The following is a 14,124-nucleotide window of genomic DNA, read 5'->3' as shown; positions in this document are numbered from 1 at the left end:
CGATGTTGCTCTCTGCCCGGTCGGCAAGGAACTCGCGGGCCGGCCCTGAGGTGCCGGCTGGCGGGTGGAGGAGGGGATTCTGGCCAAAGCTGACTGGTCAAAACAAACTCGGCGAGAGAGAGGACAATCCAAAGAAAGAAAAGAAAGGCAACTCACCACGGGCGGGGGGTTGGCGCGGGAGTACAGCTCCTTGCCGAACCGCCAATCCTCCAGGAGCTTGCTGTCCAAGAGGTAGTTCACCATGAAGGCCACCCCTTCGTGAGGCATGTCCTTGGTGCACATCCGACTCGGGTCGCGGTGCCCACTCATCTGGCATATCATGTGGGGGCAGCCTTGGAGTGAGCGCCGCACTGAGCCAGCACGCCCGCAGCCTGGGTGCCGAGCTTGGAGAAGAAGAACTCCCCCCAGAGCTCAAGGGTGGGGAGGACTCCGAGGAAGCCTTCTCACAAAGCCACAAAGGCGGACAGCAGCACCACTGGGTTGGGGGTGAGGTGGTGTGGCTGGAGGCCGTAGAACTCCAGGAAATATCGGAAGAAACTGCTCGCTAGCAGCCCCAACCCACGCAAGCAGTGCGAGCGGAAGATGACCCGCTCGCCCTCCTGCGGCGCGGGGGAAATCTCCCCCTTCGACGCAAGGCGCACCCGCACGTGATCCTCGCTGGGGAGCCGACGAGTCCGGCGAAGGAACTCAATGTGGTCGTCATGGACTTCGGAACCGTCCCAAGTGCCGGAGCGCACCGGGGGAGGCGCGACGGCAGAGGAAGAACTCATCGTGAGCTGTCGCCGCGGCGTTCGCCGGAGCTTGGGCGCGCGGCGGAGCGAAGAAGAAGAAGAAGGAGGAGAGCGAGGAGCACTGAGAAGGAAGAGAACGAGGAGTGGTGGGAAGGAGGGGCGCGCGCGCCCCCCTCTTCCCCCTACTTATAGCCCTGTGGGCTGCGAAGCCGAGGGGGCGGTCGTGGGGATTTACTGCGCCCACGGCCCCACGACCCCCACGATCCACGATAAAGTTACTGTGTGCAGTATCTCCACGGGAATCCCAACCGTCCGCCAGGGCCGCAGCGGATCCGCTCGGGCGCCAGGCGCGGTAGTGGCGGGCCCCGCCTATGGGCCTTTCCCATCGCGCGCGTAGGCTGGCAGGACGGCCCAGCCATGTGCCATCGCGTTACAGGCCTAGAACGGGCGGCGGCCTGTAGGCTTAGCTAGCACGCCACTTGGATCCCGCCGCGACGTTCGAAATATTGTGCGAGTCGGAATTGAGTGAGTCCGAATCGAGCGAGTCCGACTCCTCCTAGTCGGCCCGGCAGAAGGCAATCAAAGACCATGTGTTGAGCACCCGGAAATAGAAACTGCTGAGGCTTCTCGGCCGATCGTCCACGGTGCCTCACCAGCTTCAGGGACTACTGTTGGAGTAATGGGCCACATGTAGGCCAACCCGAGCCCCAGAACCTTTCAAGACATCGGGGCAGGCTGCGCCCCTCGAGACCCCAGGACGAAGAGCCGCCTTCAGGACGTCAATGGCAAGATGGCCGACTGACCACCCACGGCCGAGTCCCAGGGACGAATTTAGGGAAAGCCGACTCCTGACTAGCGACTTCCAGAGAAGCCGGCTTTCGGGAGTCGGCCTGCGACTCCAACACTCCTCACGATCTCATCAAGTGGGACGGGGCAGGGGAGTGGCAACAATGAAGCCCGCTCCTGCCCCTTACCAAGGGCAGGCATGGCCACAGCACGCCGTACCCCGGAAGATCTCCGTGCGGCGTGGCACTGTTCCCATACCGGCCCTGACATCAGCATCGCAGGACCGAATCCTGCACCCACGACGGCTCGTCTGTACGGCCTAGAGGCAGCAGGTCCCACCAGTCAGTGAGACCCTAGGAGACGGCAAGAGGACCACCAGTCGGACCCGCCGGGAGTCGGCCGAGCCCTCCCCGGGGCCCACGCGCCATTAATTAAGATGTGATGGGGAGTGGCGACAGTGATCGCCCGCCGAGCGGCGGGGCTGTTGCCACGACCTCATCATCAAGCCCGCGTCATCAGAAGCATGGCTACAGTAATCAGCAGCCGGCAAGACCCGCCCACGGCGTACGCGGCCTGTCGGCTCCGTACCAGGCCAGTCGGCGGGCCCCAGCGGTCGGCAGAGAAGACGGAGGCCAGAGGCACTGACGGCTGGGCCCCCGTCCAGACGGATTACCATTGTACCCCTGGGGGTAGGCCTATATAAACCCCCAGGGCACCCATGCAAAGGGTTGGAACCCATTAGCTCTAGGCCAGATCATATAAAAGGGAGAGAGCTAGCCTTGCCCTCTCCTACCTCCAAGAAACAGCTCAAGGAGCAACCGTGTAAACACTTTGCCATAGTGACCATGCGGAGACCCCGCAGAGCAGCAGTAGGGGTATTATCTCCCCGGAGAGCCCTGAAGCTGGGTAAGATTCGCCGATGTGCATGCCTTCGCCTCATCCCATTTCCAGGCACTGGCGACGTTCTACTCGCCCCCACCATGATAAGCCATCCGTTGGCATATGTCGCTCCAAACCCCCGACAATTCTTTTCTGTCAATGTTCTTATCTAGTGATTCTCAGGAAGATACTAACCGAGCATCAAGTTCATCATTATTCGTTCTCTTTCTTCTCCGGTGGATTCAAGTCAAGCTTTGTCGATCATATCCTTTCCTCATTTCAAATGTTTTATCATGCCGGTGCACCCCTTAATCATCCACTTCTCGCTATTCAATTGTTCTAGAGTGCTCAAGATATCTCGAAGATTCGTGTTTCCACTCTACTTTCGTTCAAGCTCTTTCGAGGATGTTATCTCATTCAAGCCATTTAATTCTTACTGGTGCAATTTCCCTTTGAAGTAATCGTTCAATGGTGTTTCTTTTGAGTGGGCCCTAACCCACAGGTTTTTTCCCAAGATCTTACCCGACTCTTCTATTTTCCCGGAGTTATTCTCAAATTCATTTCTAAGTTTGACGTAAGTATGAATTATCATCAGTCATACGTCTTTCTCTAAGATCTTTTAAATTCTTTTCATTGTTGATTCAACCTTTATATTCTTCATTATTCCAGAGTGTCTCAACAATTCATGGTGGTGTTTTACCATCGTCATTCTCTGCTTTTGAAGACTGAAGAAGAGTTTTCCTCCAAATCTTACCTGTTCTCTCAAGATTCCTGGTTCAAGCTTGTTGCCATCCTCTCATAATTGTTTTCGATTGTGAGAATTCTTTTCACCCATCCGGAGCAATTCAAGAGTCTTTTCAGTTTTATTCTCCGGAGCCCATCATCTCAGAATTATTCATCATGTAGCTCTCGTTCTCAAATCTTACCGGTGCATCATTCAAGTATTCTCTAATTAGTTCGTGATCTCTTCGTTCTCTTGCATCTTGATTCACTCAAGTATCTTCTTTCATTTTCAATCCTACCGGTGGTTCATTGAAGACATTGCCAAGTTTGCGCTATATCTATCTTCATCCTTTCTACGAGAATAAGTAGTATGCCAAATCCGTTGCTTGTCATCAATTTAATTGGTGAAGGATACGCATAATGTAATTCTTATTCTTCTTTCACCCAAGTGATTAACTCCTTCTTTCGGAGTGTGTTCATGATGAATAAATTCTCGGTTCAAGTGCTTCATACTTTTCCCGAAGTTCCAAGCTCTCTCAATTATATCATCGCGAAGATCCATCTAAATCATTGCAAGGATTCACCTTTTGTTTTCAACTTCTCTTTCTTTCTATCATCCTTTTATTACCGGAGTTCTTTCAGCTTTCCTTTCGTTTGATCATTCTTTTATTACCGGAGTTCTTCATGGAAGATCAACATGGTGGTTCATCAAGGATTCATTTCATTCTTCATTCGTTCTTCAAGATTTCTCTCGAAGTTAAGATCTGCCAAGCTATACTCTAAATTAAACATGGTGTTCAACACATGTCTTGTTTTGAAGAGCTCAAGTATTCTTCATCTTGCATTCCGAAGTGCAATTCTTTCATATATCTTCTTTTGAGGTGGTGTTATGTCATTGGTGATAATTTTCCTTCTTGTTCATGATTGACAAGTTGTCTGGAATGACGTATTTTAAACCCATCATTTTCAATTTGTTCATGAGATCTTTTGAAACCCATCAATCTCTTCATTGGATATCTTGTTTCATGTTTCACCTTAAGCTTTCCCTAAGGATTGTTGCTATTTATGGCGCTCATAAATGACCCATGTTCTTCATTTACCCTCCTAGTGAAATAAGCTTCTCGTCTCCTTGTTGATATCAATCCAATCTTTTGTTTCCATAGTGGCAGAATTTTGCCTCAATTTTGAGAAGTTTTCCATAAGCCCACTACAAGCTTACTCTTTTCGTTGTTGGTTTTCCAACAACTCCGTTTTAACCTTCTTGGAAGGGTGCTTTCCAAGCTCGGTTGTGGCAAAAGCAAGCATTTTATTCTCCATTTTGTTATTCCAATGATTTATCTTCTATTATTCCTTCTGGAGGCATTGTGATATTGCTCTCTTCGACCCATCACCTTGTTTTATCAAGTTCATGTTCAATTCTTTCCATTTACAGTCGGAGTGCTGTCCAAATTATATCATTCTTATTCCTTCTTTATCTTGTTTTAACCGGAGTGTTATGTCTATCATTCCTCTCCTAATCGGACTCTCATCCAAGTGCCTTCATTTTTGCCAAGTTCATATTACTGCCTTCCATTTCCAATTGGAGTGTTGTCATAATTGATCCTTATCGTTCCTTGTACATCTCGTTTCTACCGGAGTGCTTGCATGTACTTCTAGTCCATTGAAACCCTTTTCTTATGTCCTTCAACCTACAAGGCTCTAGTAAGGTTCCTTGTTCCTCTTTTCTAACGAAGTGTTTTCAACTTTCTTTATCTTCGTTGTATTCTTTCTAGCAATTTGTTCAACCTCACAAGGTTCTTTGGTTTCACTCATTTGTCTAAAAGCAACTTAGTTTTACCTCTTCACTTCCTCTTCCGTTTCTCTCCGGTGCCATCCTAGATCTCGGGACGAGATCCGCTTGTAGTGGTGGAGTGTTGTCACGCCCCAAGACCGGAGCTTCAGGTGCCTTCCATGATTTCTGGGTTTCGTCGTGTGGTTTGTCTGGTTTGTTGCTTTCTTTTTTTGCATGATGTGCTTTGCATCACGTCATCATGCCATCATGTCACAAATCTTTTGCATCTCACTTAAATAAATTGCATGGATCTTTGGTCCATTTAAACCGAGGGAATTCACATGATGATTCTCTTTATAACATATCCTCCCGATATTAGGGAGCTATATTAAATATTCCTTTTTTTGGAATCACCCATAAACACACTTGCAAATATTCCCCATGTCTTTTCTACTTCAAGTTTCACCTCCAAACCTTGGCAACAATTCTTTATCTCTTTTATCGAGGCTCCTCTAAAAATCCGAACATTTTTTGGACCTTCATTTTACCTAGTCCGAGTTCAAACCCATTTGAATTAAATTCAAATGAGTTTGAATTTATACCTTTCGACTATGCCACTTCTAATTTTCTTACGTCAAACTCATTTTTGTGACACCGAGAAAATACCCTCCTGCGCAAGCTCCACCCCCTAACCTCTCTTTCTTTTCTTCCTATCCCTGTTTTATTATTTTTATTTTCTCTAGACAAAGAAGAGAGCCCAGCTAGGCCTCCTAACTCGCGCGCCGGCCCATCTACTTCCCGGCCCAGCCGACCCCTTCCTAACCCTACCCCGCACAACCTCTCTTCCTTGATCCCCACTTCTCCCCTCGCGCCGTCACCACGCATAGGATTGTGATCCAGATCCCCATGGCCACGCACCCCCGCGCCCAGTCGCTCTGCTGGTGACCTCCGCCGCCTTGCCACCTCTGCTTTCTTCTTGCCAGCAGGATCCTTGCGCCTCCTCCATGGCCTTGCTGCCACTGCCATCCCTCAACTCCTTCTCCAGCGAGACCCTGTGTCCGACGCCCGATCCCCCACGCTCCCTCTTCCCCTCGCTTGATCTCCCATTCTCCCTCACAGTGCCTGACCTCCTCCCTCCATCCATTAGGCCGCCGCTCTGGTCCGCCCTGTGCGCCTCCCCGTCGTCTTGCTGCCCGCGCCTCCTTCTGCTGCAGATCATCCTCAAGGCCTCGAGGTCCCCAACGCCCAGCTACCACCGGCTTCTTCTCTACTCGAGGAGCTCCAGAAGTCGCGCATGGCTGCGCCTCCCATGGAGCTCCGCCGCTAGGACTCCTCCTCGCCTGTGTCGCTGCCTTCCCTCGCGCCGATAAGCCGCCTCCCTGTGCTTCCACGTCCGTTCGCTGACCTCCTCTGCTTCGGCCGTCGGCACACCTAGCTTGTGTGCACCTCGACGGCCTACAAACACCGAGCACTGCCATGTGTCTCCAACCCAAGCAACACCAAGACCCAAGGCCGCCAAGTTCTATTGGCGATGACCACGGATGCCTACCAAAACGGGCACGTGATCGTCAAGACCATCTTCGCTGACTGCACGCCGAGTACGACCAACGCTCTTGGATTCGTCAAGGCCACCAAGTTCGACTACACTGCGATAACCGAAACGCCAAGACCACCTCAAGTTCGACTACATGTGACACCGAGTACGAGTCCACACGACAATGCGTCAAGTTCCACTACCGTCGACATGCATTTCGACAAGTACCTCTCGGATCCGTCAAGTACCCCAATGACGTGTGTACCACTATCGTCGACCCGTGAAGACTCCATGATGTCAAGTTACTCACTACGACACCGAACATCTACGGAATGTGTACAACTATGAAACATGTACCACTACTTCCACTACCATCGCCACGAGAAGGACAACTTCCCACAACGACCCGTGAACAACTACTTCCGCGACGACCGTGTACCACTACCGTCGCGAGAACGCCCACTTCCTCTACTGAACTCGAACCACTCCGTAAATGCACCTTTGGAAGGTATAACCGCCGGAACGATGCCCGTGGACCGTATGCATGTGATGTATTGTATGAGATGCCCATGTTTGCACCATGGTCGAATCGCTGCTTGCTCGGCCCTCCTCGTTTGCCGTTAACCCGTGGGAACCCAGTTACCGGGATCACCCCCACCATCTTGCATGACACGCTCATGACACACTTCCTTTGCACCGATATCTCCATGAGCTACCGGAACCGTTATGTTGCCGTGGCATCATTTTCGGATTCGTTGTCGTGGCACCCCTTTCGTTTCCACCACGGTGACAAATGCTTCATAACATGCTCTTGTAACATTTTCATAATTTGCATAACATTTGAACATGTCATCCGTATCATGATAATAACATTTAAAATGTTTAAATTGTTGCTTGCTTTAATATTACTAAATGTCGCATGGCGATTTTTCCTGATTTGTTGTTTGTTGTTCCGGCCTCATTTAAACCTGTCTAGATAGGGAGTTTTCATATGCTTCACCTCTTGCCATGCTAAACAACATTTAATTTTGTTGGGTACATAAACGAGATCGAACTAAATAACTTGAATGTGGTGTCCCGTCAATATGCAACGGAGTTGCATATGGAGCTCCACTTAATTTGTAGTTTTGTTTGTTGCACTTTGCCATGCCATACATATTTTAACCGGACATGCATCATACTTGTTTGCGCATCATGCCATGCTTATGTGATGGTTGTTTACTATGTTGCTTGCTTCTTTCCGGGTTGCTTCTCTCGTTAGCTTCGGTTTCGTTCCGGAGTTGTGAGGATTCGTTTGACTACGTCCATTTGTCTTCATCACGGACTCGTTCTACTTCCTTGCGGGATTTCAGGCAAGATGACCATACCCTCGAAATCACTTCTATCTTTGCTTGCTAGCTATTCGCTCTATTGCTATGCCACGCTACCTACCACTTGCTTATCATGCCTCCCATATTGCCATGTCAAGCCTCTAACCCACCTTTTCCTAGCAAACCGTTGTTTGGCTATGTTACCGCTTTCCTCGGCCCCTCTTATAGCGTTGCTAGTTGCAGGTGAAGATGAAGTTTGTTCCATGTTCGAACATGGATATTGTTGGGATATCATTACAATATCTTGTTTACTTTAATGCACCTATATACTTGGTAAAGGGTGGAAGGCTCAGCCGTATGCCTGGTGTTTTGTTCCACTCTTGCCGCCCTAGTTTCCGTCATACCGGTGTTATGTTCCTTGATTTTGTGTTCCTTACGCGGTTGGGTGTTATGGGAACCCCTTGAGAGTTTGCTTTGAATAAAACTCCTCCAGCAAGGCCCAACCTTGGTTTTAACATTTGCCACCTAAGCCTTTTTCCCTTGGGTTCTGTAGACTCAAGGGTCATCTTTATTTTAAACCCACGGGCCGGTGCTCCTCTGAGTGTTGGTCTGAACCAAGCTGCCTGCGGGGCCACCTCGGGGAAACTTGAGGTTTGGTTTTACTCGTAGCTAGTCTCATTCGGTGTTGCCCTGAGAATGAGATACGTGCGACTCCTATCGGGATTTGTCGGCACATCAGGTGGCTTGCTGGTCTTGTTTTACCATTGTCGAAATGTCTTGTAACCGGGATTCTGAGTCTGATCGGGTCATCCTGGGACAAGGAATATCCTTCGTTGACCGTGCGAGCTTGTGATGGGCTAAGTTGGGACACCCCTGCAGGGTTTTGAACTTTCGAAAGCCGTGCCCGCGGTTATGGGCAGATGGGAATTTGTTAATGTCCGGTTGTAGAAAACTTGACACTTAACTTAATTAAAATGAATCAACCGCGTGTGTTGCCGTGATGGTCTCTTTTTGGCGGAGTCCGGGAAGAGAACACGGTCTCGTGTTATGCTTGAAAGTAAGTAGTTTTAGGATCACTTCTTGATCACTATTAGCTTCTCGACCATGCTTTCTTCTCTTCTCGCTCTCATTTGCGTAAGTTAGCCACCATATATGCTAGTGCTTGCTGCAGCTCCACCTCACTACCCCTTTCCTACCTTTAAGCTTAAATAGTCTTGATCGCGAGGGTGTGAGATTGCTGAGTCCTCGTGACTCATAGATACTTCCAAACAGATGCAGGTGCCGATGATGCTAGTGCAGGGGACGCTACCGAACTCAAGTGGGAGTTCAACGAGGATTCAGGCCGTTACTATGTGTCTTTTCCGGATGATCAGTAGAGGGGCCCAGTTGGGGCGATCGGGGATCTAGCATTTGGGGTTGTCTTTCTTTATTTTGGTTCCGTAGTCAGACCTTGATTGTATTTTGGATGATGTATGATATATTTATGTATTGTGTGAAGTGGCGATTGTAAGCCAAGTCTTTATCCCTTTCTTATTCAATACTTGGGATGTGTAAAGATTACCCCTCTTGCGACATGCCTACCATGCGATTATGCCTCTAAGTCGTGCCCCGACACGTGGGAGATATAGCCGCATCATGGGTATTACAGGCGCGCCCAGGGGGGTAGGCACGCCCCTGCCTCATGGCCTCCTCGATTGTTTCTTAATGCCCACTCCAAGTCTCCTGGATCATGTTTGTTGAGAAAATCACATTCTCAAAGGTTTCATTCCGTTTGGAATTCGTTTGATATTCCTTTTCTACGAAACACTGAAATAGGAAAAAAACAGCAATTTGGGCTGGTCCGCCGGTTAATAGGTTAGTCCCAAAAATGATATAAAAGTGTAAAATAAAGCCCATTAACATCCAAAACAGATAATATAATAGCATGGAGCAATCAAAAATTATAGATACGTTGGAGACGTATCACGGCGTTGGGATAAACTAAATGGACAAGACCTCTGGTGGTCGCCGGAGTTGATGATGGTGCAATGGAGACCGTTGGGCTCCATCGAGCTCGAGCTTCCAAGGGGCTCTGGGCTTGCTAGTGATCTCCAGGGGGTGTGCAAGGGTACGACGAGGCTGGTGGTGGCTCTTGTTCGATCTGAGGGCGTTGGGCTTCGTCAAAATCAAGCCAGAGAAAACTAGGGCAGAGGTGAAGCTCGGGGTGCACGGCGGGGCAACCTGCCAGCGCCGGTCTCGATCTAGTGGGGCAAATGGACAAGGGCGTCAAGGGGGTTTTACTAGATAGGGTGGCTGGGGATGGCTTACATGGAGAGCGCGTGGACGTGGGGTTGTGGCCATAGACGTGGGCGTAGCGGTTGCAGGTGACATGGAGGCATGCGGGAGGTTGAGGAAGATGACCCTCACATGGGGGTTGCTACTTGTGCACTGCGTTGGGATTTCCTCGAAGAGGAGAGGATGATGCAGTACAGTAGAGATAACTATTCCCTCATTTATGAACCAAGGTTATCAATCCAGTAGAAAACCAAGTGAAACCTCGTTAGCAGCACCTACACACAAAAGAGCAAATACTTGCACCCAACGCGATCAAGGGGCTTGTCAATCCCCTTGGCGGTTATTTGCAAGGATCAAATTTGATAGTGATAGATAGATAAAACCACAAAATAAAATAACGGTAAATAAATTGAAGAAAGGTATTTGGATTTTATATATGATAAAAGTAGACCCGGGGCCATAGTTTTCACTAGAGGCTTCTCTCTCAAACACATAAAGTATGGTGGGTGACCAAATTACCATTGGGCAATTGAAAGAAAAGCGCATAGTTATGATGATATTCAAGGCAATCATCATGCATATATGCATCACATCCGAGACTAGTAGACCGACTCCTGCCTGTATCTACTACTATTACTCCACACATCGACCGCTATCCAGCATGCATCTAGGGTGTTAAGTTAATGAAAACGGAGTAACGCCTTATGCGATATAGCATGATGTAGACAAAGTAAACCCAAGCAATATGAATAAACCCATCATTTTCCCTTAATGGCAACACTACAAATACGTGTCATGTCCCCTTCTGTCACTAGGACTGGGCACCGCAAGATTGAACCCATCACAAAGCACCTCTCCCATTGCAAAATAAAGCAATCTAATTGGCTAAACCAAATAGATAGATCAAAGAGAAATGCAAAGATATAATAATCATGCATAAAAGATTCAGAGAAGACTCAATTAATATTCATGAATAATCTGATCATAAACCCACAATTCATTGGATCCCAACAAACACACCACAAAAGAAGATTACATCGAATAGTTCTCCAAGAACATCGAGGAGAACATTGTATTGAAGATCAAAGAGAGAGAAGAAGCCATGTAGCTACTAGCTATGAACCTCGTAGGTCTGTGCTAAAGTGCTCACACATCATCGGAAGGGCAGAAAGGTTGATGTAGAAGCCCTCCATGATCGATTTCCCCTTCGACAGAATGACGGAAAAGGCCTCCACATGGGATTGCGGAAGAACAGAAACTTGCGGCGGCGAAAAAAGTTTTTTGGGTGGCTCTCTGATGTATTGGGAATATTTGGGAATTTATAGAGGTGGAATTAGGTCAATAGGTGCCACGAGGGGCCCACAAGCCTGAGGGGTGTGCCTACCCCCCTGGGGCGAGCCTCCCAAGCTTGTCGCTCCCTCGTAGCTCGTCTGGCTTCTCCCGAACCTTCTAGGGTCCCTTCTGGTCCAGAAAAAATTAATCCAAAGTTTTTTATCCGTTTGGACTCTGTTTGATATTGATTTCCTGAAAATCCAAAAACAAGCAAAAAACAGCTACTGGCACTGGCCACTAGGTTAATAGGTTAGTCGCAAAAAATAATATATAATTGCATATAAAACATCCAAGATTGATACTATAATAGCATGGAACATTAAAAAATTATAGATGCGTTGGAGACGTATTACGGGTGAGGGAGCCCTGGATTATTGGGTCCTAGGGCGTCCGGGCTATGTGACATGGGCCGGACTGATGGGCCATGAAGATACAAGGCAGAAGACCTTTTCCCGCATCCGGATGGGACTCTCCTTTGTATGGATGGCAAGCTTAGAGTTTGGGTGTATTATTTACTTTCTCTGTAAACCGACTCTGTACAACCCTAGACCCCTCTGGTGTCTATATAAACCGGAGGGTTTAGTCCATAGTGGCTTAGAAAAATCACATAGGCTAGACATCTAGGGTTTAGCCATTACGATCTCAAGGTAGATTGACTCTTGTAACCCCTATACTCATCAATGCAATCAAGCAGGACGTAGGGTTTTACCTCCATTAAGAGGGCCCGAACCTGGGTAAACATCATTTCACCCTTGTCTCATGTTTCGTTCGATCCTCAGACGCACAGTTCGGGACCCCCTACCCGAGATCGACCGGTTTTGACATCGATATTGGTGCTTTCATTGAGAGTTCTGCTATGCCGTTGATAGAAGGTTCGATGACTCGTTCTATTATCAACAACAATGCTGTTTCCGGGGAAACTTTCCTTCCCGACCAGATTTTTGTGTTTGGTGGCTTCGCTCTGCGTGCCAACTCGATTGGTCACCTCGAACAAATCGACAGCTACGCCCCTGGTCATCAGATGAGTTTCAGGAACCTAAATTATGTCGCCGATATCCGAGGAGACTTGATCTTTGAAAGGTTCGCAGCCTCGACCACCGCACTGGCCTTAGATCCGGAACGAACCACCATGTCCGAAGATGGGAGTTTGGAGCCCACCGGACTCTCCACTACAAACCACACTATAGAAGATCCGGAGGCGATTGTTTCCGCAGCGAACTCGGAATCAGACCGGGTTCCTCCTATCACTGAAAGGCCGGACTCGCCCCCGAACTCTAGCTCCATGGACTCTTGTTTCCCCGTCCAAACCTCTCTCTTAAACGAGGCTTTGGACTTAATGGGATCCATCGCCATCACAGAGGAATCACCTCCGCATTACGCCCAGCCCGGACTAGGGGCTGAAAGAGGGGAATTTCACGCCCCACCCACCATCCACTTCATAGCCACAGTCGAAGACTTAACCGACATGCTGTACTATGCCTCCGAAGACATCAACGGCATGGACAACGATGCCGAAGATGAACAAGGCCAAGACCCGCCATATACCGGATGTTGGACGACCACCTCCACATATGACGTGTATATGGTGGACACACCCAAAGAGGATGACGGCGACGGCAGGAAGGATCCGGTTGAGGACAAGCCTGCTGAGGCACCTCCAAAGCATCGACATCGGCGGCGCCGCTCAAAATCGCGTCGCAAAAAAGACAGCAATACCGGCACCAGAGACAATGACACTGTGGAGAACGCCGAAGACCCCAAAGCCCTCGTCGAGCCCACATCCGAACAGGATGATGTGGAGGAGAGGCAAGTCAACCCCGACGATCTGGTCGGGAACGACTCAGAAGACAGTAATTATCTACCACTCTCCGAGGACGATGTGAGCCTCGGTGACGAAGACTTCATCATGCTAGAGGAACCAAACAGGAGCGCTTTAAGCGCCAGCTAATCGCTACTGTGAGAAGCCTAAAAAAGAAGCAGCAATAGCTCCAAGCCGAATAGGATACACTCAATGACAGATGGACGCAAGTCCTAGCCGCCGAAGAGTATGGCCTTCAACGCCTAGCAAAGAGTTATCCGAAGCATCGGCTACTACCTCAATTTGATGAGGAAGCCCTCAAGCCCATACCGTCAAGACATAACCATGCATATGAACCAGACCGGTCACCACGTGGGCGAGATAAAGCGGCCACCTACGCCGAACATGAACCCACACCACCTCGCCGTAGAGGCAGAGAGATAGCGGCTCCAGGATACACCTACGACCTACGACGGGACCTGGATAATAGAGCAGGCCAAGCCAGATCAATTTATGGATCAAGGGGGCGTGCCCCAACACGAGAAGACGACCATCAGGCCTGGCGCAACAGGCACAACCTCACCAGGGCCGAAAATCGCATACAGACTTCATCCGAACTATGTTGGGACGTCGCCTGATAAAGAAGCACCACAAACCCCTTATGCTTCACTGATGAGGTAATGGAGCACCAGTTCCTAGAAGGCTTTAAACCCGTGAACATCGACTCATACGATGGAACGATATATCCCGTACTATGATTGAAGATTTTCTTCTCCACATATACATGGCTCGCGGTGATGATCTCCATGCCATCAAGTACCTCCCCCTCAAATTCATGGGACCAGCATGGCACTCGTTAAACAACCTCCCAGAAAACTCCATTGGTAGCTGGGAAGATTTGGAAGGTGCCTTTAGAGACAACTTCCAAGGTACCTATGTTCGGCCTCCAGACGCCGATGACCTTACTCACATAGTCCAGCAACCCG

Source organism: Triticum urartu, chromosome 5A (genome assembly GCF_056163025.1).
Source record: "Triticum urartu cultivar PI428250 chromosome 5A, HENAU_Tu73, whole genome shotgun sequence".
Taxonomy (NCBI): domain Eukaryota; kingdom Viridiplantae; phylum Streptophyta; class Magnoliopsida; order Poales; family Poaceae; genus Triticum; species Triticum urartu.
Note: the sequence above shows the minus strand (reverse complement) of the source record.